This window comes from Lissotriton helveticus, chromosome 4_1 (genome assembly GCF_964261635.1).
Source record: "Lissotriton helveticus chromosome 4_1, aLisHel1.1, whole genome shotgun sequence".
NCBI lineage: Eukaryota > Metazoa > Chordata > Amphibia > Caudata > Salamandridae > Lissotriton > Lissotriton helveticus.
Window position 1 is genome coordinate 1,037,503,967 of NC_136063.1, and position 25,527 is coordinate 1,037,529,493.

Here is a 25,527-nt window from a genome sequence, read left to right on the forward strand (position 1 = left end):
TTGCTTTGATGAAACTGTATCAAGCTAAAAGCATTGCTGTGGCCTGTTATGGGAGCGATCTCTGGGGTTTTGTTCCAGTGGGCGATCTTGTAACTACTGAAAACAATTTTTTAAAACAAATTTTGTGTTTACCTAAAGGCACAGCCAACTTTTCTACTCATGAGGAACTGGGTATGCCCTACCTAGGCGACAAGATTGCAGTAAAACCCTTGTTGTGCTGGCTAAACTGCTGGATGAATGATGAAATACCATTTACACAAAATATTCTTCTCGAAGCACTTAACTGGGAAGGGAAATTTAAGATACCCTGGTTAAGATACATCAGAAACTGTCTTCACGATTTGGGTCGGCTGGAACTTTTCCTAGCCCCACAGCAAGTAACTGAACGCGATATAATCTACGTGAAAGACACTTTTTTGCTGAATCGACAGTTTGCTAGAGAAGAGCTAGAGTTGAAAAAGGGCAGCGTGAGGAGACATGTTCTAACAAAAACAACATTGTTAATTGAACCCTATCTATCCTGGCCCATCTCTAGATATGAGCGTTTTCTTTTATCTAGATTTCGCTTTGATTTATTTCATCTGATGCTAGCTGTGCCCAGCGGGGCCCACAAGGGTCAAGTGTTGCCAGCTTGCGGCTGCGACAGTAAGTCTCTGCAAGATCTGGAACACTTTTTATTTGTATGCTCCTATTATACGTTTCCACGAAAATTGTTTTTAAACCCCCTTTTTAAACAACTGAATTTTATGCAAATAAGGCCTGCATTATTTTATCTTCAAATGCTGCACTGTGAAAGCACTTTGTTCTTATGCAATTTTTTAAAAACAGCCCTGAAATTTATAAAAAGTATGGAAGGTTAACTGCTACGATTTACTCCCCCTTTTGTAAAATATGTCTTCGATCGTTAGTATATTTATATTTATATTGGTTGTACTAACTATATGCTTCCTTGTGATTTCCTGCTCCCGACGAATCGATTTTTTTTAACAATGTAACATATATATATGTTTTTCTCTGTACTTTTATGACTGCATTGCAGACAGTCGAATAAAGGATTTTTGAATTGAATTGAATTGACCCCCGGACCCTGACCACAGTTCAGCGACTCCATCGCTGACTTTGTCAGCACACAAGTCCTTGTCTCCACGGACTACATCCTCCTCGGGGACCCAAACTTCCACCTCGGGAACAACAACACCAACTCCACCACCCTGATTGACAACCTAGCCAACCTCGGACTCAGACAACACATCACAGCACCCACCCAGTCTGCCGGTCACACGCTTGACCCCATCTTCTCTGCAAGCCCCCACGTCTTCTTCGCCACACCACCGAACTCCACTGGACCGACCATCGCTGTATCCACTTCACCTTCAAGAAACCCACCCCGCATCACCGCACCCAACAGGTGCCTCGCCGCTGCTGCAGAAAAGTCACCAAAGACCAGCTAACCACCACCCTCACCCAGAGCCCACCCGCCGACCCTACCGACCCAAACACTACCGCACGCAACCTCAGACAGCGGATCAACGACTGCGCGAACACCCTCATCCTGATCAAGAAACCCTCCAACAGTCACACCAACAAGAAAGCCAGCTGGTTCACTAAAAACCTCCGGGTCTCCAAGCAAACCTGCCGAAAGCTGGAGAAGATACGAAAAAAGGGAAATCAACACATAATTCAAAAGGTTTAGAAAGAAAGGTTAATCAAAAAAGCGTTCTGGAAATGCATTGTTTTATTCACTATGCATCCATATCGTCACAGTCACGTAATTCATTTGTGAATATCAGAATAAACACTCAATTTGTCATAAGTTTATGTGCCCATAGGGAGAAGGAAAAGGGAAAGGAAGGTAGTAAAGTTAGCATAGGATTGTGACTCACTATACATTTAATAGAAACAAAATTACATTGAAATTCATGTATGAGTTCAAAAATGATCCCTATCCACAACAGGGTCATATATAATGTCCGCAATGTCAGGTGCTTGTTCAGAAAGTTCAAGCTCCTATAAAGCCGTGTATATCATGCTGGTACTAGGAGTTGAAGAAGGGTAGAGGAACAGTCTACGTTTCGACCCAGGAATCGATGTAGGATAGTTGGTCCTTACAGAGAGGGTCTTCTTCAGGACATACGGGGTGGGGGGATGGGCAAGCCTCCTGCTGTGTATTGCAAGTAAGCGTATGACCAGCTCGGTCATAAACAAATCGTAGGGTTACGGATTGCGGAAATCTAAATTTCAATCGGTGTGATCCAAATCTTAGTTAGAAATATCAAGTAGTGCAGAGAGGAACTATCATTGTGTGTCAGAAACGGCTCAACTGATTTCCGAGTCCGTATCCATGAGATCCGGTCCTTCAGCGTGGGACGGGTGTCTCAGAGGAGCGACTCCAAAGTGCTACTGCCTGGAGGGGGCGGGGGTTGGGGCGAGCATGAATAACTTCGCCGTCGTCTCTCTCAGTGCGTCTTCGAGATGTTCGAGCCCGGAGGGCGGGGGTGGGGCGGTCTCGTGTGACTTCGCCGTGGTATCTCTTGCTATAATTCTCTCTGCAGTGACCGGGAATCCTCGCGGGCAAACACAGCTCCGTAACCAGGACTTCCTCGGAGACACCCGTCCCACGCTGAAGGACCGGATCTCATGGATACGGACTCGGAAATCAGTTGAGCCGTTTCTGACACACAATGATAGTTCCTCTCTGCACTACTTGATATTTCTAACTAAGATTTGGATCACACCGATTGAAATTTAGATTTCCGCAATCCGTAACCCTACGATTTGTTTATGACCGAGCTGGTCATACGCTTACTTGCAATACACAGCAGGAGGCTTGCCCATCCCCCCACCCCGTATGTCCTGAAGAAGACCCTCTCTGTAAGGACCAACTATCCTACATCGATTCCTGGGTCGAAACGTAGACTGTTCCTCTACCCTTCTTCAACTCCTAGTACCAGCATGATATACACGGCTTTATAGGAGCTTGAACTTTCTGAACAAGCACCTGACATTGCGGACATTATATATGACCCTGTTGTGGATAGGGATCATTTTTGAACTCATACATGAATTTCAATGTAATTTTGTTTCTATTAAATGTATAGTGAGTCACAATCCTATGCTAACTTTACTACCTTCCTTTCCCTTTTCCTTCTCCCTATGGGCACATAAACTTATGACAAATTGAGTGTTTATTCTGATATTCACAAATGAATTACGTGACTGTGACGATATGGATGCATAGTGAATAAAACAATGCATTTCCAGAACGCTTTTTTGATTAACCTTTCTTTCTAAACCTTTTGAATTATGTGTTGATTTCCCTTTTTTCGTATCAACTCCATATAAGTGGGGGACCCCTCTGTTCATAACAATTAACTACCCAGGTCCCTTTGACTTCTGGGTCCAACCCTGTTTTATAATGAAAGCTGGAGAAGATCTGGCTCTGTGAACGAAAACCGGACAGCCACGCAGCCCACAAGAACAGCACCCGCAGACACCATCACCTCATCAGATCCACCAAAAAGGCCTCCTTCAAAGACCACCTAGACAACAACGCGCACAACAGCAAGGAGCTCTTCAACATCGTGAAGGAACTCTCCAACCCCAGCTCCAATACCAACGACGTCCCATCCTCGCAAGACCTGTGCAACTCGCTGGCCACCTTCTTCCTCCGCAAGATCGCAGACATCCACGACAGCTTCAACGCCACGACCGCCCCAACAACCACTGAGACCTCCGCCCCATGACCACCATCCGCACCAACTGCCTGCTCTCCTGGACCAACACCAACGATGACGACACCATTAAGATCATGAACACCATCCACTCCGGATCTCCTTCAGACCCATGCCCACACCACAACTTCAAGAAAGCCAGCACATCCATCGCACCCCTTCTCTGGGAAAGTCATCAACACCTCCTTTGAGACAGCAACCTTCCTGGAGAGCTGGAAGCACACTGAGATCAACGCCTTACTCAAGAAACCCAAGGCAGACCCCAAGAACTTCCGGCCCATCTCCCTGCTCCCATTCCTAGCAAAGATCATCGAGAAGATCGTCAATGAACAACTGACCTGCTACCTCGAGGAGAACAACATCCTGGACCCTTCCCAGTCCGCGTTCCGCAGCAACCACAGCACTGAGACTTCCCTCATCGCCGCCACCGATGACATCAAATCCCTGCTGGACAACGGAGAAACGGCGGCCCTCATCCTCCTGCACCTGTCAGCCGCCTTCGACACTGTCTGCCACCACACACTACGAATATGCCTCCACAACGACGGGATCCAAGAGACGGCCATGGACTGGACCACCTCCTTCCACGCCGGCAGAACACAGACTGTCTGCCTTCCCTCTTTCCGCTCCAAAGCCACCGACATAATCTGCGGCATACCCCAGGGCTCAACCCTCAGCCCAACTCTGTTTAACATCTACATGGCACCGCTCGCCCACGTCACCCGTCGGCACAACCTCAACATCATCTCCAACGTCGATGACACCCAGCTGATCCTCTCCCTCACCAAGGACCCCCACACACGCCAAAAACAACCTTCACAAAGGAATGAAGGCCGTCACTGAATGGATGAGGAACAGCCGACTGAAGCTGAACTCGGGCAAGACGGAGGTCCTCATCCTCGGATCCACCCCTTCGGCCTGGGACGACTCCTGGTTGCCGACCACACTGGGAACTGCTCCAACACCCACCGACCACGGATGCAACCTAGGGGTCATCCTCGACTCCACCCTCTCCATGACTAAACAGGTCAACGCCGTCTCCTCCTCCTGCTTCAACACCCTCCGCATGCTCTGCAGGATCTACAAGTGGATCCTCACTGAAACGAGAAGAACGGTCACTCAGGCGCTCATCAGCAGCAGGTTGGACTACGGAAACGCCCTCTACACAGGAGCCTCAGCCAAACTCCTGAGACGGCTCCAACGCATCCAGAATGCCTCTGCACGCCTGATCCTCGACATCCCTCACTACAGCCACACCCCACCTGAGAGACCTGCACTGGCTCCCGGTCAACAAGAGGATAACCTTCAAGCTCCTCACTCACGCACACAAAGCACTCCACAACACCGGACCAACATACCTCAACAGACGACTCAGCTTCTAGACGCCCACCCGCCAGCTCCGCTCTGCCGACCTCGCCCTCGCCACAGTCCCCCGCTTCCGAAGAGCTACCTCCGGTGGCAGATCGTTCCACCACCTTGCCGCCAAGACCTGGAACACCCTCCCTATCCACCTACGACAGATCCAAGACCTTCTGACCTTCAGAAAACTCCTCAAGACCTGGCTTTTCGAGCAGTAGCAGCATTCCCCACCCCAGCGCCTTGAGACCCTCACGGGTGAGTAGTGCACTTTACAAATGATATGATTGATTGATTGGCAATAAAAGGGGCCGGGCGCACTTGCCCGTAGCCAGTTCCACAAACTATCTCAGTGGTGTGTCTGTGTGGTCATTATGTATGCATGAGGGCCTCGGGCCATACCACATTACATTGTGATGTGTACAGCAGGCGTAACCATGTCACTTCAGGCAGTGGGGTAGACCAGGCACATGTAGCAGTGTCACATCCCCCTGTAAGCGTAAGCGTAAGCGATGTGGACTGGCGAACTGCAGTACAGCGTTGGGGTGTGGTTCTTGAACACGTGGCTCTGGATGTGGTTAAGTTTAGGCCTTGCCAAGGAAGTGACTAATGTGTGTGTCTCTTTTGTAGTGTCTTTGCCACCCGCCCAGCAATGGACAATGTTGCCATGTAGCATGCCCCCGGAGTGATGGCTCGTACGAAGGGGACATGAGGGAGCTCATGCCCGCTTGGGGTTAGGGATCACACATACCAACTGTTGTTTACCCTCAACCGCATGGCGAGTTCAGCCAGGCATGTGCTCTACATCTGTGTCCGGCCTATCCTTACCAAAAGCCTACACACACGTGTCCGGCCACCTTCAGCGCACATCATCACTGTGTCGTAGTCAGGCATGTGGACATGCACAGACAGCCAAGACAATGGTGTGCCGTAGGGGTGCAAGTGATGCAACCGCGCTGCACACACTAGTGAATTAGCTCAGGGGGAGGGAGGAGCAGCAGTCCGCTACGTAATACACCTTGATGCCGCTCATTAGCAACAAGCAGTACATGTCATACAGGGATCACTAAGTCACACATATCACACACCAATGACCCAGTAAGCCTGCCAACACATCATGCAGTATGAAGTCTTGACTCATGTCTCTCTGCACTGTCACAGATCAAGGATATGCTGGGATGATGACACCCCCCGGAGCCCCAAACACACAGGCCCAGAGGAAGTACAATTTGGCCCACAAAAGCACCAGGGGCATCGTGGAATGCACATTTGGGGTGTTGAAGTCACGTTCAGGTGCCTGGGCATCACAGGTGGAAGGCTCTTGTTCAGCCCAGACATCGTGTACAAGATGATTGTTGTATTTTGTGTGTTGCACAACATATGTGTATGCAGTAATGCCCCATGGATACAAGTGCCAGAAGCACCGGACGATGATGAGGAAGATGAGGCCGGTGGACCACAACCCACTGCAGCCGCAGAAGGAATAGCGCGTACGAACACCATTATTGACAATTTCTTCTCATGTTAACGGCACAGTGTGACAGTCCTTAGCAATCATGAGACAGTACGATGAATGACCACAGGCACAGCGTGTGCAAATAAATGCATTCCAAGACACATTCCCTGCGTGCATGTCACTCATCTGTACAGGCACATCACTCAGACAAGTGTGAGTGCGACATGTAGGGTTAGCAATTTTTTGATTTGTTAATGGATGGTGGGTGTGTCACCTCTTTGCAGGGAGGCTGTTTAGGGTGTCACGCATTCAAACTGCCAGTTCTGTGTGTCACAGTTAGTACAGTATCACACTCTTCGGCGTTTCACGTGTCCCAATTCATTCCATTTTGGCTGTCATTTGTGGCCTACAAGTGACAACAGGGCTTCTTTTGGGCTCAGATATGTGCCGCCATGATGAAGGGATACACCCTGTGACTCAAGTCCCACTACATGGGCAACATGTACGTAAGGGGGAGTCACTGCCCCTACATTCCTCCATGCTGTCATTACTGTTTGATCATGGACATGGCACGTCTGTGTGCAGGAGATGTTGATTGTCCATCTGCCATGTGAAGTGGAGATGCGGTTTCACAGTGTGTTCCATATATGTTTCCGCATTGGGCTGTTTACTTACAGAATGCATGTCAATGTACATTGTGACTGTTTGTGAGGAGATGCTTATCTGATGCGGGACAATGGTCATTTGTTCTACATCACGTATGTAGGGTTGTGCTCGTACGTTGTCATCTCACCGTTTTTTTACTCTGCTTATATGGAGCATTTTCCAGCATGACGCGTGGGAATCGCAGGCCTGTCGCTGGTTATCGCTGATGGTTTTTTCATGATTGGCCTCATTGCTACTATTTTCGAATTAGTGTTTCGCATTTTATCAGAGTCACATTGGTTTCAACGCGTACATTTGAGGCGTTATCGTGAGCCTATCGCATGGTACCGCCGTGTTGAGAATGCTACGTTAACACGTCGTTATTTTCCTGTGATGGACTGCGATATGCAAAGTTGCGGTAAGCTAATTTTGCAATATTTGTCACACGTTCTTGTGAATATCCCCCTACGTTTTTAACCCTCCCAGGGCCTTAATCATATCTAAATGCAGGGTAGTCAGTAATTTGTTTTTTAAACACAAAATCCATAAACATTGAAGGAGGACTTCCATTGAAGTAAGGCAGTCCAAAGAAATTGTAGGCATTATACTGAAAAGCACTTTCCAAGACATACAACGGTGGTCAGTAACTGTTTAAATGCTCTGTTTCTTTTGATCATCAAAATCATGAATACTTCCATTCTCTAGCATTCAGTAATTGTTTACTCAAACTTCCAATGAAAACTCACAGACCACAATATCCATGATGCATTGCGCTTGTGCTTAATTAATCAAGTTGCTCGTATTGCCTCAAATAAGTCACTCTCAAGAAGGGCAGAGTAATATACCATCCTGCACATATAAAAAACAACACCTCTGCCATTCCAAACTTTGAATGTTAAAATGTGGCTTTTTCACAGTTCTTCGAAATGCCCTCTGCAGTAAATACTTATTGTCTTCGCTCTGGTGTGTGCAAGGGTTAATGATCTTTACAAACCCTGGCCACCTCAGTGTTTTCAAAGTAAAAAAAACCTCGGAAGGCCCTCCATTAGCTATCAGTGTCCTCACCTCCGAAAATTAACTCTGTCTTCACCATTGCAAATGAAAGCTGAAGCTGTGTAGAACGTCCGGCCTCTTGGGTCGGGGCTTGCCAGTGTGCGTCACCTCCATATATTCCAAACAAAACCCACTCTCCCAAGTCCAGGAGCATGAAGAGAGCCCACCAACCAGTTTGTAATCAAATTTAATGCAGAGAGTCACACTGGTACATGATGTGTTTCAACCCCTCAGGGTTGTGGGCCCTAGACACAGACACTAGCATGTGGTGCTAGAAACCTGGACTTGAGCACGTGCACACAGGTTCTTTTTAAATTTCCTAAATTTTAATAAAACAAACACAAAAAAACAAAAGTTCAACCTGTGGGAAGGAATGAAAAACAACTAAAACAGATTAAGTCTGACCACTTCGAGAGGCAGTCCGCAGGACAGCGGTGGATAGGTGGAACTGGGAGCACCCAGGCATCTCTGAATGCATCCATAATTTAACCAGGTACTTCTGAACACGAACACAGTGCTGATGAAGTCCGGCCCCTTCAACATCACGTCAGTTGGATGACAGTCCACCCATGTTATGTTGATCAGTCTAGCATGCTCTCACTGTGATACAATTGTGATTAATAGTTCAAACTTGGTGCAGCAGGAGCATCAGTGGAGTCCATTGTGAATGTTTGACGATGGTGTGCTTGATTCACTGAAGACAGTCTTGGTGTGATGTGTCCTGCTGAAGTCTCTGTTACACAGCCTGGCTACTTCCTGAAATCCAGTGATGGGTCTTAGTCAAGTCCATTTCTCGCGTTTGGGGAGACCCTTGGTTGAGTTGCCACTGAACTGCATGAGGACTGTACTGGGGCTGCCTATGTGTCTGCATCTGGCAGCTGCTAGACCACTTCACAGCCACTGCCTAGTTACTCGTGCAACATCAGTGGTGGCTGTGTCCTGGTCAGTTGCAAAAGAAACAATTGATGTGCAGAATGCTGAACAATGCAAACATTCACCCCCAGTCACAAGGATCTGGGGTTAATCCATCATTCTTTTGCTCACCATCTCACCCTAGTTTGGACCCAGCCATATGCAAATCAGTCTTGACCCTGTTCCTTATGGGAACAGTCCAGCCGGAACTACAAAGTCAGGTTCTCCCTGGACTGAAAACAAGCATCCTGGGACCAGTTTCGGGGCATCAGCCCTCATCAGCCAGGCTAGCTTGAATCCAGTGGCGCAGTGAGCATGGGACCCACGTCTGGGCACACCCTTTCCACTTAGGGCGACAAATGCCAGAAAAAAAAAGTTGGGCGGAATGCTGAACAATGTAAACATTCACCACCAGTCACAAGGATCTGGGTTTAATCCATTTTTAATCCATCATTCTTTTGCTCACCAAGCCACCCCGGTTTGAACCCAGCCATATGCAAATCAGTCTTGACCCTGTCCCTTATGGGAAAATGCTCTTACTACCGGGATCAGGATGCCAGGAGTTGAGCAGGTGGTAACTAGTTCTTCAGATCATCACGGGTGCTTCTTGTCATGTTGTATGGCAATGCTGCAGGACTCATCTTGTTAATTAACGCTCCAGGGATGGTGGTGATGCACATGGCAAATGATGGAGTGATTGACTTGTAGGATATGTGGCGATGACTTGTATGGAGGAAGAGTGACTGGAGGGCATTTGCAGCCATGTTGCTCCTTGTATACTTGGTGTATCTCTTCTTCTTTGGCATGAGCATTTGCAAGACGGGATGCTGTTTGCTCTAAGCAGCCAGTGACAGGTGGCTGGACGATCACACTGTGAAGCATCGGTGTTAGACTTGGCACCATTAGCTTGGGTCTCCCTTCCATTTTTGCAGTTGCCTCATGTATTTTTGCTGGTGTTAGATGCTTTGTGCACCGTGCCACTGCTGTCCAGTGCTACAGTGCAAGTGCTCCCTATTGTAAATTGATGTATTAATCAGTGGTTCCATGTTCGGCTATTTGGTTTACTTGTCAGAGCCTAGTACAGTGACTAAGTGTGCCCAGGTTGTGTAAATCCAAATGCTGCTGGTGGGTCTGCAGCACTGGTTGTGCCACCCACAGGAGCAGCCTTGTAAAATGTGTCTAAGGTCTGCCATTGCAGAGCCTGCGTGCAGTCTGGTACTGTATTGCTGACTGGGCAAGTGCACCCATTTGCCAGTCCCTAAACCTTCCCTTTTCTTCATATCAGACACCCCTATGGTAGGCTCATGGGCAGGGTGCATTGTCAGTATACGGTAGGACAAGCCCTGATGTGTGTGGCATGTCCTAATAGTGAATTACAGCCATTTTCGTTTTTCACTATTGCAAGGCTACCTGTTCTCCATAGGCTAGAATGGGCAGTTAGATTATTACATTCTTATAATCCTAACTGACTCAGAGAACATGGTAGAAATTTGAGTTTAGTATGCCTCAACTCAGAATGATAAAATACATATTTTAGTGAAGTTGGTTTTAACATTCTGTGTTTGAAAAATACCACTTTTAGAAAGTAGGTATTTTCTTGTCTAAACTTTCAAGCCTGCCTCTGCTAGGTTGTGTATTCTTTTGTCTGGTTTTTTGAGTGACAGGGCTGGGGGATTCCAAGAGACAGGATGAGTCAGCCCAGTGGCGAATAGAGAGATCTGCATCTAGATGGGAGCGAGGAGTTGCACCTGAACCTTGAATAGGGCTGTGCCTGCCTTCCACAATGCTGGCTCCACCTCCTGGGGAGCGGCTGATGTCTCTGCCCTGCACACTGAAAGAAGAGAAGGAGTCCTGTCAACAAAGTGCTCCAGGGCTGTACTTGCCTTCCACAATGCTGGCTCCACCTCCTGGGGGGTGTCTGATGTTTCTGCTCTGCACTGTGAAAGGAAAGAAGAAGTCATGTAAACAGAGTGCTCCAGAACTGGTTTGGACTGGGCAAAGGCCCCTCTACCCTCAGAGGACAAACGATTTTGGGGTATAAATATTGGGACCCTGATCCCAAGAAATGAGATCCCTTTTGGACTACAAGAAGAAACCTTTACTGAGGAGAGGAACCTGAAGAGACTGAGGAGAGACTATTCTCAAGCTGAAGTGTTTCTTGGGGGATTGGCCTGCAGTGGTTGCCTTACTGCCAAAGGAAGGAGAAAGGAACTTTGTGTACTTTGCTTTCAACTTGTGCAGGATCTCCAAGGGCTTGGAAAAGAGCTTGCCTCCTGCTGAAGTCTCAGGGACAACAGACTTCAATCCCCAGCTCCCCAGAGTTCTTTTGGAAGTGCCTACTGCTGTTTTGGGCCTTCTGAGGGACTGCGTGTTGCAAGGAGCTGGAAGCACGACTCAACGAAAGCGAAGCGTGTCGCTGCTGCTGCCGTCGCACTTCTGAACAAGGGTGTCGCCACTGGAGTTGTCGCACTGCACCGCATCGAGAGAAGCATCTCGCAACGAAGAGGGAGCGTGTCGCAATTGCTGCTGCCTGCCGTCGCACTTCGGAACAAGGGTGTCACCACTGGAGTTGTCGTACTGCACCGCATCGAGAGAAGAGTCTCGCAACAAGGTAGAAGTGTGTCGCCGTCGCTGTTGCTGCCGTCGCCCCTCTGAACAATGGTGTCACCGCTGGAACTGTCGCATTACACCGCATCAAGGAAAGCGCCTCACATCCCGCGAGAAGCGCGCCGCTTCTTGGGGGATGTCGCATCATGTGGAAGCTTCACGCAAACGTGGGAGAAGAGTGTTGCAGCTGAAGCTGTTGCCGTCGCACTTTTGAACAAGGGTGTCGCCGCTGCAGGCAATGCATCGAACCGAGAACTTCTTGCATCCCCGGAGAAGCATGCCACGTCTGGAAGATCTTCACATCTTTATTTCTTTGCACCTCAACTTTGCCGCATTTCCCTCGCTGCGACATTGCTTGTCGTGGAAGCGCAACGCATCGTAAGGTACATTGACGCAAAGTGTTGCATCTTAAGAACTGAACTGAACTAAGCTAAAACTACCATTTTAAAGTAACAGTATTGTGTATTGTTATCGTTTATGGTCTTGTGGTAAATCTAAATAAAGTATACTTATTTTTTATATACAACCTTGTGTGGTGTCCATCTGTAGTGTTGTCACTGCGTTACTGTATGTGGTCACAAATGCTTTACACACTGCCTCTGAGATAAGCCTGTCTGCTCGTGCCAAGCTACCAAGTGGGTGAGAAGGGGTTATTTGAGGAGTGTCATCCCTTTATCCTGACTAGAGGCAAGGGTCCCTATTTGTCACAAGTACCTACCTGTGCCAACTAGAGACCCCCAAATCTAACAATTGGGCAGATACACAGTTTGCACATGCAGGCGGCTTATGTTCTGTACTCCTGCTGAGACATCGCAAATGATGTCAGAGCACCCCTGTGGCTGGATTGGGTTAGTAGGTGCACTTAGAAAGTGGTATGAGTACTCATTTTTGTCCCCTTGTTAATTTCTCCTGTGCACCTGTGGTCACCCGTTCTCTGTGTGAAGGATTGTCACACTCCTTTCTCTTCACTCCTTTTCTTCTTCACAGTGTGGCAACGTGCCATACTCTCCTCTTCTTACTTGCTGTGAGATGTGGCGATAGGCCACGTGTTTTCAGTTCTTCTCACAGGGACTTCCTGCCAGCTCTGTTGTGTCAATTGGACTGAGCATCTTCTCCCGTCATGGATCACTCGCATGTCCGCTCCTGTCCATGTCTGGTTGAACTGGGCATCATCTGAGGTGCGTCAGCCATTATGTGAATGGCGGCGGAGGTAGGTGTGCTTTGATGGATCCAGTCTGCAGCCACTTCCATACCTTTCTTTTCCTTAACAAGGTACTCCTGGTGCAACTCAAGATCGCTGTGGGAGGTGAGGGTCTTCTTTCTTATACAGTGGTGGCAGCTTGCCAGTAGGGGAGATGCTACGCTCCTCTTGCCTGTATTGGGCTGATGTGCAACACAGTCTTAAGGCAGTGTTGGTGGCACTTTCTGAATACTCTCTGGCCCACTGCTGGGCGGTGCTAGTGCAGTTCGGGTGAACATGATCACCCTTCCTGCATTTGGGCCACGCGGGGCCCCTCCTCTGGGATCTCCTTCTGTGTGATCTCTTTGGTGCTTTCCTTCATTGTTGGCGGGCAACCTTCATTCTGCCTCCTCTTCTTTCAAGGGTGTAGTGCTGGTGCATTGAGGCTGCGCAGTCGCAGTGATGGATTTTGCACAGGTTTGCACATGTTTGGCAGAGTTGGTAACTCGGTGTGATGTTCTCCTTGATGGGCCAACGGTGGCCATGCGGTGTTGGCCAGCCAGCTGTTGCTGCTCCTTTCATGAAGCGGTGCATTGTCTGTATTCCCTCTTGGCATTGTCCCTGTGCCCCTTGCATCTGGGCTCTCTCTGTATCTTCTTTTAGGGGCATGCAGCAGTATCGTCCATGGTGGGCTGCCCAGCTGAGTCCAGTCACTGTCGTCGCAGGTTCCTGGCAGCATGCATTGGTAGCTGGGTACAACTTGGGGGTGTGCAGTGTCTCTCCACTGTCCAAGTTTCACTTTTCTCACTACTTCCAGTTCTCCTTCAGAACCTCTTCGCCGGTGAGCAACTGCCGGTAATGCAATGTTACCACACCAGGCAAACAGTCTCTTTCCCTCCCTGCAGCTAGGAGAGCAGATGACATCTGGGAGGTGATCAGGTGACAATTCACTAACTGCTGCCCAGCAGTCTGATTAGAATGGGAGGCAAAAGGTCTCTTCTCCCTCTAGTTTGCGGTGGCAGTATAAGCCACCAGGTGGTGTTCTCTCAGCCAAACTCTGCTCTATTCTTTCTTGTGTGTAATGGTGTGGCCAATGCAGAGTGGCTGCTATTAGAAGTACACAGTCTCCTCAAGCGGCCACATTAGGGGCACTGGTGTACTATAAGCTTGGTACAGCCTCTCACCTTCAATGCACAAGGTCAGCCTTACACCTGGCTCATCATGCAGTGGTCTGTGTGGTTTTTGGCAGCTGCAGTCTCCGCTGGTGCATGGGAGTCAGGTAGCTGTTTATGCAGGTACTTGGGCAGCTATAGGGCAGGTGCAGTCTTTTCTTTCAGTGTACTTGCTCCTCTGTTGCACTGGTGGCCACTTGCCACGAGGAGCGTACATGTAATCTTCCTTCTTCACTGAAAGTGACAGCCAGCTTCTCTCTTCTACCAAGGTAGCTTGAAGTGTCTGCTGTTCCCCACCAGCAGGTGTGAAGTGCAGCACACATGTGCTTTGGGCTCTTTCTTGGGACTTATAGTCCTTCCCCACCGTGAGGCAACAAGTAGTCACTAGAGTCGTATGGCACTCAATTGGTCAGCCTTGCAGGTCAGATTGGGCAGGCAGTCTCATTCTCTAATACTACAGCAACTTTTCTCCCTTTGACTTGGCTTGTGGTGGTGGTAGACTGCCACCATGGGGTGCACCACTTCCATCAGCCATGTTGAAAACAGTGTGCACACCAGCACGCTTTTTGTGGGTGCTACACCACAGGGATGAGGGTATGCAGGGCTGTTTAGGTACAGTTCCTGTTGCTAGAGCTGGATGTGGTGCAGGAAAAACCCCTGCTAGGTGATGCTGTAGGTAACTGCTTCCTTGTCATAGAAGCCTTCCTGGTTCTGCACCTTGCATCCCTTTCCCAGGGATGCAGCAGGTGCGGGGCTGGAGAACGCTTGTGAGATGCTTTCTTTTTATGTTGGTGCAAGGTTTTCACAAACAGAGGAGTGGCATGTATGTGGTATAAGTGTTCAGTTCCATCGTAAACTGTTTACTTTATTTAGGTGCGTACTGCACCTATCCACTAAGTGGCACACCAGTCACCATTCTTCTCTGACCGTGGTGGCTTCTCTCTGTTTAGGTGGGCCATGCAGGGCTGGGAATCCCGGTGCGGGGTTTTTCTTGGTACTGATGCAGCCTCTGGCACTGCTCTTTGTCTCTGCTGATGTGGTGCTGCAATTTACTGCTTCCAATTGCCAGTCTGCCATATCTCGCATGGACCCCGTGGTGAGCATCAAGCTTGTGAGTTAGCGTTGCCACTTTCCTGCTATTGTAGACACTGTAAAGTCCTGTTGTGCCGGACGACTGGGCGATCCATGCTCGTTTCACCTGCGAGCATCAACATTCCGAGCCGTTAGCAATCTGGGGCGGCCAACGCACAGCTTTTGCTCTGTCATGGAATGAAAAATATCCTAGCTATCGTACCGGAAAGTTTCAATTCTATTAAGGACTCGAAGGCGAGGATTATGCCTTCTCTCTTCTCTTTACTATCACAGCAGCCTTAGAGCAACACAAGACTACCTTTCGCATGAACATTAGGGAAAGCAGTAGTCAACAACAAAAAAATGACTAATCATAACAGTCCTTCGTTATACAATCAGGATGCAGCAGTCCCCACATAGTCTGCTCTCAGTGTCACTTCCTCCTCTTTCTTTGCACCCCGTCAGCCGGAGATTCATCCTTAAGCGTCCTGTTTACCCGCATCAGAGCCTGAGAGGAATAAAAGGGAATCATGAAGTCACAGAGAACCAACCTCATGGTACAACGGATGACATTATGAGGCAGACTAACCAGAGCATGAAGAACACAATTATGAAGATAAATACAGGAGCAAAAAGTTACCAACACCAATTATGCATTAGAATGAGCAAGGCATTACCCCACAACCCACATACCAGGAAGAAAAAGAATTACTTACTTCCATACGGAAGGGAGATCTGCTAGCAATCCCTAGGGCGGGATAATCCTCGCCTCCGAGTCCTTAATAGAATTGAAACTTTCTGTTACGATAGCTAGGACATTTTTCATTCTATGTCAGGACTGGAGGGGAGGATTATGCTAGTTCAAAGCTTGCTCACCATGAGGTGAGCCATGTGAAGCACCAGCTTGAAATAGAACCTCTTAAAGGTAGAATCCGAAGGCCAGTCAGCTGCGTTGAGGATATCCTCCAAGCGTGCCCCTAGGCCAAAGGCTTTGGAAGCCATCCCCCCACGAGCCGAGTGAGCACTGAATTCCTTGAGGCTAATGCCTGCCTCCTGCATGACCCACCGAACCCAGCAGGCTATGGTAGGGGAAGAAACCGCCTTGAAGGGTTTTCTAAGAGAAATTAGCAACTGCCGCTCGCCCGGAGGCCTGAACTCCTCCTTCATTTCCTCATAGGCTTTCAAGCAGCGCACCACACACAACTTTGGTGAGTCTGGAAACTCCGGATAAGAGATGACCCTAGTATGACATTTAGTGCGTCTATGCAAAGTAAAAGTGACCCCCAATGGGGAAAACATCCTGGAAGTAATATCCAAGGCACGGACGTCTGACACACGTTTGCAGGAAATCCGGCACAACAACATCGCCAATTTAGCCGAGACAGCTGTTTACGTGACAAGAAGCAGTTTGGTTGCGAGGATAGAAACAAATTGAGGACTTGATTCACATCCCAGAGAGCCGAATAGCGTGGTTCCGGAGGCAATGACAATCGAATGCCTCGCAGCAACTTGAAGACCATAGGATGTTCGCCAGCGGGGGAATTGTTCAAAGACAGATGTCCCCTCAAAATGGCCGAAAGAAAAGTATTGATAGACCTGTAGGCCAAACCTTTAGATGTCAAATGGGCTAGGAATTTGAGGATGTAAACTACATCAGCCGCCACGGGATCGACACCCCTTCGCATACACCAACGTGACCATCGACCCCAAGCGGATCTGTATCGCTGGACAGTACTGTCTGTCCAAGCTCGTGACATGAGCTCCTCAGCTTTTGCCGAAAGGCCAGGGATTTCCCAGTGTTGCCTGTAATCCTCCACGCTACCAGTCGCAATGAGTTCTGCAGAACTAGAGGATGAGTTAGACCGTCGGGACTGAGGAGGAGATGGGGAAATAGGGGGAGTAGGCTTGGAAAATCCCAAAAAATCTCCAGAAGAACCGGAAACCACACTTGAGACCTCCAAAGAGGCGACAGGAGAACAATCTCCGCTCCTTGCCTCCGGACCTGGGCTGTTACCCGGGTGATCACTGCAAAGGGAGGAAATGCATACCCCTCCTCCTGGCTCCAATCTTGCAGAAAGGCATCCGTGGCTACCGCCAAGGGTTCCAGCCACCAGCTGAAGAACCAGAGAAGCTAGAAGTCCAACTGGGAGGCAAAGAGGTCCACCGAGAACGGCCCACACTGCTCGACCAGCGTCTGAAAGACATCCGCATTCAGCTTCCATAAGCTGGAGTCCCTGAAATTACGGGACTGATAATCCATCACCAAATTCTCTCTTCCCAGGAGATACTCTGCCGTCACCGACACATGATGATCCAGGCAGTATTGCCAAAATATGGCTGCGAGATCGGAGAGGGCCTTGGACCTCGTTCCTCCCAGGTGGTTGATGTAACGCACCGCGGAAACATTGTCCATCTTCAGCAGGACTGAGGACTGAATGGAGTCTCTTGTCCAACAACGCACTGCAAAAGAACACGCCATGAGTTCCAGACAATTGATATGTAAACTGCACTCGTCTGGAGACCACAACCCTCCGGTAGAGAAATCGCTGCACCTGGCTCCCCAACCCAGGGTGCTGGCGTCCGATTCTATGACTAAATCGGGATCAGAACCGAAAATGGTACGACTGTTCAAGGCTTCCATGTGTTGAAGCCACCAGCGGATCTCTTCCCGGGCCTCCTCCGACAGGGTCACCTTGTGTGAGTAAGAACGACCTCTCTAGAGGTGCAACACCTTGAGACGTTGCAAAGCCCGATAGTGAAGGGGCCCCAGGAAGATGGCCTGAATAGAGGCTGAGAGCAAGCCCACTATCCTTGCTAGGTCTCTGAGAGACACCTGATGCTTCATGAGAGTCCTCTGAAGCTCGTGACAGATCTTCGTTATCTTCCGAGAGGGGAGGCTTAGAGTGCAGGACCTTGAGTCGATCACAAACCCTAGAAACATGATGCATTGAGATGGGGAGAGCATGGATTTCGACTCGTTGACGACAAAACCTAGACCCTGGAGCAGTTTTATTGCCATCTGCAAATGAAGAAGAAGCTGTCGAGGACAAGCATCCATAAAGAGGAGATCGTCGAGATAGACAATCATCCGCACCCCTCGAGCTCGCAACCATTCCACTATTGCTTTGAGGACTTTGGTAAAACACAAGGAGGTGGATGAAATGCCGAACTCAAGGGAGACAAACTCATAAGGCTGGAGCCAGAGGAACTGGAGGAAACGTCTGTGTTGGGGGCACACGGGTACCACCAGATAGGCGTCCTTCAGGTCTAGACGAACCATCCAATCCGACGGATGTAAAACGTCCCGTATGAGGTGCATACCCTCCATTTTGAAGTGGCGGTAGACCATCCACTCGTTGAACTCGCTCAAATTGATTACGGGGCGTTTGCCCCGTCTGGTTTGTCTACCAAGAACAGATTGCTTATGAAGCTGCAAGGGTGAAGGGAGGTAGGGACAATAGCCCCTTTCCGCCAAAGAGAAGAGACCTCTTCGTTTACCAAGACTGTATCCTGATGAGAAAAAGAGATGGGACGGGGTTTGGCCCATTGGAGGAGATCTCCCAGGAACTCTATATGAAAACCCTGAACCGTCTGAAGAACACACGGGTCCCCCATGACAGAAGTCCACGCCTGGAAAAAACTCCCCAACCGCCCCCCGATTTTTTAAGAGGGAAGAAGGGGTTACACTCACCGATGCCCCTCAGGATCCACATCCTTTGCCATGTCGGCCCCTGGTGGGGTAGAAGTTACCAAGCCGGCTTTGGTCCTGATAGTGACCTCTTGAGGAGCCTTGACCTCTGGATTGCTGGTTAGAACCTCAGCCGGTCGAGCGGCCCCTACCTCGACCGGCCCCTCTGAAAATCCGAGGAAAAACATTTTTGATAGTGGTCTGCGCCCTATCTAGGGACATAAAAGTATTGACAAACTTGCGCAGTTCTTTATTATTATTAAAACTTGTATAGCGCGCTCTATTACCACGGGGTATCCTGGCGCGGTGAGTAGTTTAACATCAGGAGTGATAGATCGGGAGCAAGTCTGTTAAAGTGGGGCGTTAAACAGGTGAGTCTTGAGTTCTTTCTTAAAAACAGTAATGGTTGAAGAGGCTCTAAGGGATAGGGGGAGGGCATTCCAAGCATAAGCTGCCTTAACTGAAATAGATTGGCCACCCAGTCGAGCGTATCTATATTTGGGAATGATCAATTGGCATTGGTTGGCCGATCGCAGGGCACGATTGGGAATGTAGAATGAGAATCGTTTCTGCAAATACGTCGGTCCCTGGCCATGAGCTGCTCTAAATGCCAGCACAAGAATTTTAAACAAAATTCGGTGTGGTACTGGGAGCCAATGCAGGCTACGTAAGTGGCTCCGCACGCTCGACCTCCTGGGGAGCGAGAAAAGCAGACGTACTGCAGCATTTTGTATCAACTGAAGGCGATGAATCATGTACCCAGGCAGGCCGCTAAATAAGGCGTTAGCATAATCGAGCCGAGACAAAATCAGGGCTCGAAGAACAGTTTCCTTAGCTGCCCTGGGGAGGAGAGGGAAAAATCTTCTCAGGGCTCGCAGGGTACCAAAGCAGATGCCAGTCAATTTTTTGACATGGTCCGAAAACTTCAGGTCCTGGCCGAACCATACCCCCAAGTTCTTAGCTGGGCCTCCCATCGCACTAGGGCAGGGCAGGTCTGAGGGCCAAATCTGGTCCTTGAAGTTGACAGGGAAGGAGCCAAAAAACAGAACCTCAGACTTGTCTTCGTTGCACTTAAGTTGGACTTGTGCAAGCCACCGAAAGACTTCCGACAGACAGTGCTGGATTGTTGATGGATCCAACACACCCTTAGGCCAGGTGAAAAGCAGCTGTGTGTCGTCAGCGTAGGCCATTATTTTGGCTCCCAGCTGTTCCGCCAGGTAGAGTAGGGGGGTCATGTAAACGTTAAACAATAAAGGGCTCAACGTAGACCCCTGCGGAACTCCAGTTGTCAGTCTCTTTGGGGCCGAAGAGTAGGGGGGCATCCAAACCTGCTGAGTTCTGTCGCTCAAAAACAATGATAGCCAGTCGAGGGCCAGCCCTGAGATGCCAACGGCTCCCAGTCTTGCAATAAGCAAGGCATGGGGCACCGTATCGAAGGCAGCAGAGTGGTCCAGTAGAATCAGGACCGCTCTGCCGCCCCCGTCCAAGCACTCCCGAACTGCCTCTGAGACCTCAACCAGTGCCGTCTCGGTACTGTAGGCCGCCCTAAACCCTGACTGGGCAGGATGTAGGGCGTGAGAGGACTCGATGAAACTATCCAGCTGTTTGAAAGCCACCTTCTCACACACCTTCGCCAAAGCTGGCAGCAGTGAGATGGGCCGATAGCTCGATGGTGTTGATGGATCTAGACCAGCCTTTTTTAACAGCGGGAGCAGTTTTGCCTCCTTCCAGCTTCTCGGAATCGAAGCAGTGGAAAGGGAGAGGTTGACGATCTGAGTCACCTCTTGATTAATGATATCCACTATCCCTCCCAAAACCCTGGCAGGGCAGGGGTCCGATGGGGATCCGGACTTTAAGGCCACCAGGATTTGCCGTATGTCAGATTCCGAAGCCGGCCGGAAAGCAGCAAACTGAGCCTCTAGACATCGTCTATCAGATAATGAAAGGACAGATGAGATCGCAGAGGTCTTTTGAGCCACTTCCAGGTCCAGTTGGATTTTTTTAATTTTGTCCGTAAAGTAACAAGACAATTCTTCACACCATTGAGCGGAAGAAGGGAGCAGGGATTGGGCGGCACATGGGGATAAGAAATTTTGGACAATCGAGAAGATCTCTTTGCTGTTGTTATCCGCCTTCTCGATTCTGTCCGAGTAATATCTGCTTTTAGCTGTCTTAATCGCAGCATAATATTCCTTTTGAGCTACCCGTAAAGTCTTCTTATCGGCTGGCAGGTAGGCATGTCTCCAGGCTCTCTCTAGTTTCTTACAGACCAACTTCTGTTCCCGCAGAGCATGCGTGAACCATGGTTGAGAGGGTCTTGATCGCATCCGACGGATACCCCCCACATTAGTAGAGGCAGCGGAACCATTCGCAATCCAAAGATTGAATGCATCAACCGCCGCTTCCGTTTCCGTCATTGGATCCGGACGGGTGCCAGAAAGGGTCTCAGATAATGACACCAGATTAATTCGTGGCCTATGTACCAGAGAAGGAATTTTTCTCAGATCCTTATCTAACTGCCAAGCGAACTTAATCAAACAATGGTCGGACCACAGCATAGGCATGGGGGGGGACATACTGATGTCAAAGTTGGTGCAAACCAAATCAAGGACGTGACCTCCCACATGTGTAGGAGCGTCCACCCATTGAGTGAGGTGAGCCATACTAAAAGTCTCGCTAAGACGAGTAGCTGCAGTGGTATTCCCGGAATCCTCATGAATGTTAAAGTCGCCCAGCAGTAGGAAGCGGGGGAACCGTAAAGCTCGTGGCACGATGACCTCCTCCAGGGTTCCAATAAAGTTTCCAACATAACCTGGGGAACGGTAAATTAGCGTGCCACCTAAGGTAAAATGCGGGCTGAGCTCCAAGCAAAAGTGGAGAAGTTCTGCCTCCACCAGCTCATCCAGGTGTTCACAGGTGAAGGTCCAATGATCCCGATAGATCACAGCAACCCCTCCACCTCTTCCCTGTTGGCGGTCTGCACGGCAGATCCTAAAACCACGGGGAATAGCCAACTCAACTACTGGCGCGCAGGAGTCAGTCATCCAGGTCTCGGTGACAAAAAGCAGGTCAAAATCATTTTCTGCTAGTAGGTCAAAGACCTCAGCCGTGTGGCACACCATTGATCTGGCATTGATTAAGCCCGCCTGAATGCTTTTGATTTCATGGCCGGGTTGGGTGGGCAGGGGTTCAGGACTGTTGAGTTGGTAGTTACAACAAGAGCAAAATCTGAACCGACTATCCAAAACCACCCAGGTATGCGCAGCCTCACAAGCGGGGACATTTAGAGTCCTTAGCTCTGCAGATGAGTACCGGAGTACTCCAGGAGGGCAGAATTTGGGGAAAAACTGCCAGGAGTCATGGCCCTGTGCCCGGCCGGTGCACGGACGGGCACAGACGGGCCCTCCTTTGGCGCTCCTTCGGCGCGCAGGCGGCGCGCACGCTGCGCGCGTCCGCTGCGCGCACGCCTCATCATGACGTTTAATACGGGCGGGCGAGCAAAAGGCTAGAGCGTCAACCCCTGTGCAATGCGGCCCCGCCTCACTTCCGGGGACCGCTGGGGCCGAACGCTAAGGGCGGAGGCATATGTAAAAGCTACCAAAGTGCAAAGTGCCAGGGAGGAGAAACAAAAGAGGGATCAAAAAGGTAGGAAGAGGTTCTCACTATGGGGGTGTAACAGAAATCGAATCCTAACAATATAAGTCAAAAATGCTCACACAATGTCAGCGCTATAATATTGAAAGATATTAAAAACGAATTGAGTAAAAACGGCAGGTTACTATTTAAAGGAGCTAAGTACAGACAACAAAACGATAGGCCAGTGCAATTTCCAAGCGAGCTAGGAGCAAGATCGTGCACTCGTAGGTCAAATACTCACGTACAGCTGCGCTCGCCTCCCAGCTCCAAATTAATACGGGTGGGCGAGCAAAAGGCTAGAGCGTCAACCCCTGTGCAATGCGGCCCCGCCTCACTTCCGGGGACCGCTGGGGCCGAACGCTAAGGGCGGAGGCATATGTAAAAGCTACCAAAGTGCAAAGTGCCAGGGAGGAGAAACAAAAGAGGGATCAAAAAGGTAGGAAGAGGTTCTCACTATGGGGGTGTAACAGAAATCGAATCCTAACAATATAAGTCAAAAATGCTCACACAATGTCAGCGCTATAATATTGAAAGATATTAAAAACGAATTGAGTAAAAACGGCAGGTTACTATTTAAAGGAGCTAAGTACAGACAACAAAACGATAGGCCAGTGCAATTTCCAAGCGAGCTAGGAGCAAGATCGTGCACTCGTAGGTCAAATACTCACTCACTTTAATGAACGGGTTGCCAGAAAGACTACCTTGGGCAACCGGGCCAGCCTCCGACTCAGCAAGATCCCCAAGTTTGGGGTCCACGTTGATCAACAAAGAGTGGTGACTCTCAGTGGAGAACGCACAATTTGCGTTACCTAAAAACACAATGGCTCTTTGAGCCCAGCCAGGAAGGCAATCAGGAGAAATCAGCAAGCCTGAGAGCTTGGCGTCCTCGGCCATGTCAAGAACTTTCATCAAGGGGCCCAGGACATCTAAGAACTTGTCCTGACAAGCCCTCCAAGAACAATCAATCCCCTTCTTAGGATCACGGATGAATTTCTGGAGAAAAGTCCCTATGCGCGGGTCAATCTCGGGTATAAGAGCGACTCTGCCTTCCAAAGAAGGTCGAGGGCACTCGCCCGGAGACAATTGCGCGCCTCCTTCTCCAACGGTTTGCGGATGCGCATGGCCACATACTCTGCCACCTTATCAGCGGGAGCCCAGTCCGATGAGCGTGGAAGAACAATCTCGTCGGGTGAAAACATAGAGGCAGGAACTGGAGGTGCAGGAACGGTTTTGGAGGGACCTGGTTCCACGTCGTTTGAGCCTGCAGGGTCGCAGGCAGGAGGTAGAGGGTCAGCAGGAGGTAACTGAGGTTGGGTTGCCAGAAAATCCCTTTTGAGGTGTTCAAATGAGCAAGAATCTACTCCAACGTCACGTGCGCGTTTGTCTCGGGCACTCGTCTCCTCAGGCGACCACCCAGAAGGTGTAAAAAACAATGAGTGAAACGCCAGAACACAAAAACCCACCGAAGCGGGAAACTGCAAGCGAAAGCGCTAATTAAACAGAAATCAACACTTACAAGTCAAACCCCGCCGAAGCAGGAACCCGCGCTGTGGACCAACCCCACTTCCCGCGGTACAAGAATAATAGTTCACTAAAGCAAGCAAGCGTCACCAAGTACAGAAAGCCGCACTAGGCACAGCAATGCGCCACAGTGTGACATTTGAACAACTGTAAAACTAAGCAACAAGAGTCAGTGAAAAACACAGTAATAAGGGAAAGCAATTATCTCGGCTGCGCAGCAGCGAAGAAAGAGGAGGAAGGTCACTAAAATCAGACTATGTGGGGACTGCTACATCCTGATTGGATAACGAAGGACTGTTATGATTGGTCATTTTTTTGTTGTGGACTACTGCTTTACCCTAATGTTCATGGGAAAGGTATTCTTGTGTTGTCCTAGGGCTGCTGTGATAATAAATCAAAGAGAGAAGGCATAATCCTCGCCTCCAGTCCTGACATAGAATTGAGGTGCTGCTACTTTAAATGCGCGCTCTGTGCATGTGGCTGCAGGGGGTGACTCAAACACGGATGTAGCAGGGCTGATCATGCTCCCCTCACCTGCACCTATGTTGCTGTCAGCGCCATTTCTTCACCCATGCGGGCGTTTCAGAAAGGGGGGTTTGCTTTCTGCAGCGAAAATCGGCAGCGTGGAGATGCATTGAGCGCAGTGCTGACTGCTTCTCCATTTTTATCTCTCTCGCCTAGTGCACACAGTACTACTCGTTGGGCTTACATCATGGCCAGCAGGGGTCACCTTACACACCATGTGCATTTTCATTTTTTGCGCCTGGCTCACCTTTAGAAAGTGTGCCCTATTATGTTGAGTGTATTGCCTCCAGGGCAGCCGTGAACTGGGTGCATACAGACAGGGGGCACACCATGTGCCCCCCTGCATGCAACCTTGTGCACAGAGGCAGCAGGGGGCCCTGTAGTGTCCCTTTAGTTTCCTCACCGCCACCCTTTTCATGGTGGGCTAATTGCCAAGTAAAGGGTAGAAGTGAGAAAATTCATAATATGCTTGGTGGAGCTGCAGCAGCACCACCAGCATATTACTGCCCTAAACCGCTGCGCCACTGCCACGGGATCAGGGATCTCTGATGGTTGCAGCAGTCCTTTGGTGGTCCCATCACCAGAATTGGAATTAGGCTTGTCTCACTTCCTTTAAGCTGTCCCCTAGGTCAGATGTTTTGCAGTTGTTCTCAAGGCACACAGCTGGGCATTCTTGCCCGCTCTTCCATCCAATGTAACCCCGATATACTTAAAGATTGCTGTTCTTTCCAATCTTCCTCTAATTGACCAGACGCCCTTTTTAATTAGGCGTCTGCCAAAGATCATTGGTTTTGTTTTGTTCAGGCTGATGGTAATTCCATTTGCTATGCAGTATTCTTCTACTGTGACCAGTGATCTTTGAAGGCCAATTTGGGTGTTGTTGATGATTGCCACGACATCTGCATATTGCAGAATTTGTATTTTACACTTTTTCAGTCTGGGTAGGCAAATCCTTGGGACTGTCAAGTGGTCTT